The sequence below is a fragment of the Thalia democratica genome, chromosome 2, assembly GCF_965202585.1.
Source record: "Thalia democratica chromosome 2, ktThaDemo2.hap1.1, whole genome shotgun sequence".
Classification (NCBI taxonomy): Eukaryota; Metazoa; Chordata; class Thaliacea; order Salpida; family Salpidae; genus Thalia; species Thalia democratica.
The window spans coordinates 69,257,812-69,260,144 of record NC_139166.1 but is presented as its reverse complement, the minus strand read 5'-3'; the positions used below and the strand labels follow the sequence as shown (position 1 = coordinate 69,260,144).

Here is a 2,333-nt window from a genome sequence, read left to right as displayed (position 1 = left end):
TATAATAAAGTTGTACTAAGATTTAAATATAACAGTGACATGTTTCGTTTTGAAATATAATACTACTATTGTGTTGCATGTAAAATATGTTACATTTTTTGTCTACTAACAATAGTTTAGTAGTTACGATTTCGTTTTGCGATAATATTTTTTTTATGGTAGTTCTAAAATGTCTTTGTATTTAGAACGCACGTTAGAAAAAACGAAGAGTTGTTAAAAAAGGTGAACACTTTCAAAGCCGTATCGATAAAACATAACAAGCAAACAGACGGAATAAGCTGTGGAGTTTATGTCATTGAGGTATTACTGATAAAATTATTAAAATACTAGTAAAGAGATAAGTTTATGACTGCGTTTGATATATTTTGGTGAATTAATAAGCTTCGTTTAGTAATAACTAATCTTTTTAGGCTGGTGAAAAAATAATTGAATCTTATCCGTGGCTTCCCAAATCGATACAGCTAACAACTAATTGTAACGAATGTTATGAAAAAAGATTAAAAGTGGCAGCTAAGTTGATAAATGATGGAGGTAAATATAATCTTTACTACGACCGTTAAATGTATAAAACTGTTAACTTAGTTTTAATTATTAGCCCAACTAAGGTACTTAAATCGTCAAAAACAAAACTTATATGAGTTAATCTGGTTAAATTTTCAGTTATAAAAACGACTATCTGCTACATATGCATGCTCAAGACTCCACAACATACGAATTTAAAAGAAGATGATTATATATGGGTTAGTTCATTGTTTTATGTATAATATAGATTTTCGCTGTAATATACAAACTAATATAAAAACCTAATTGTTTAACGTATCCTATCTTAGGTACAATGCGATAATTGCCAAAAGTGGTATCATAGTTGCTGTATTGACAATTTGCCTAAAGATATAGAAAATGTGAATTGGAATTGCGCATCATGTTCTTACTTGGGGTATATTGATAATTCACACGAGGAAAGTATGTAGCCACTGCATTTACTTTTCTGTTTCTATTTTCTGTTCATTTATTTTAAGCTAGGTTTTAATATAATTCACTTTTTTTTCAATGTAAACAGGTTCATTTTTAAGTCTAATTATTTTTAGATAATTTTTCTTATTATTAGTTTAATAAATATCTAATTCAAGTGAAACAAAAAACAAAATCAATAAATAAAACAATAATATTGAACTTTATATATTACAAATAATTACTTAAGTTTAAAAGTAATTATATTGTCGTATATTTTTATCTAAACTTTACTTTTATTTCGATATTTCTGCTTTCTGTACACAAAGTTCGATCTTCTTTTAAGCTTTATGTCTTAGCTGTTTTCTTTCATTCTTTTTAAAAAACTTCAACAAATTAATCTTTAATTTAACATTATATTTTTTTTACAAAACTATATTAATTCCAACCCAAAGCAAACTTGAATATGTTTTCTCAAGTGATTAACTCTATATAAGCGTTCATTTAAATTTGATTTCACCAAATAAAAATTCAATCGATTACCCTTAGTTGTATGAGTTGTTTTTTTTTTTAAGTGTTTTTATAATTACTAAAAATCTTTAAATCGTCAAAAATACATCCTACCGCAAGTTTAGACTCTGAAGAAGCCATAAGTAAATTTTTAGATCTTAAAAATAAATATAAAGTACTTGAAAGTTTGCAAGAAAATTGCAAAAACCAAAATTCATTCGATTAGCCTACGCAAATCAGTTGTATGAGTTGTTTTTTTTTTTAAGTGTTTTTATAATTACTAAAAATCTTTAAATCGTCAAAAATACATCCTACCGCAAGTTTAGACTCTGAAGAAGCCATAAGTAAATTTTAAGATCTTAAAAATAAATATAAAGTACTTGAAAGTTTGCAAGAAAATTGCAAAAACCAAAATTCATTCGATTAGCCTACGCAAATCAGTTGTATGAGTTGTTTTTTTTTTTAAGTGTTTTTATAATTACTAAAAATCTTTAAATCGTCAAAAATACATCCTACCGCAAGTTTAGACTCTGAAGAAGCCATAAGTAAATTTTAAGATCTTAGAAATAAATATAAAGTACTTGAAAGTTTGCAAGAAAATTGCAAAAACCAAAATTCATTCGATTAGCCTACGCAAATCAGTTGTATGAGTTGTTTTTTTTTTTAAGTGTTTTTATAATTACTAAAAATCTTTAAATCGTCAAAAATACATCCTACCACAAGTTTAGACTCTGAAGAAGCCATAAGTAAATTTTTAGATCTTAAAAATAAATATAAAGTACTTGAAAGTTTGCAAGAAAATTGCAAAAACCAAAATTCATTCGATTAGCCTACGCAAATCAGTTGTGTGAGTTGTTTTTTTTTTTAAGTGT

General features: G+C 25.9%; 1 long non-coding RNA gene across 1 annotated transcript; it reads left to right on the top strand.

Moving 5' to 3' along the window:
* The first annotated feature begins 223 nt into the window (after window positions 1–223).
* LOC145849539 (uncharacterized) lies at window positions 224–705 on the top strand. Its single transcript, XR_014372360.1, has 3 exons — window positions 224–300; window positions 411–531; window positions 661–705. It is a non-coding gene; the product is annotated as an uncharacterized LOC145849539 (long non-coding RNA).
* The last annotated feature ends 1,628 nt before the right edge of the window (window positions 706–2,333 follow it).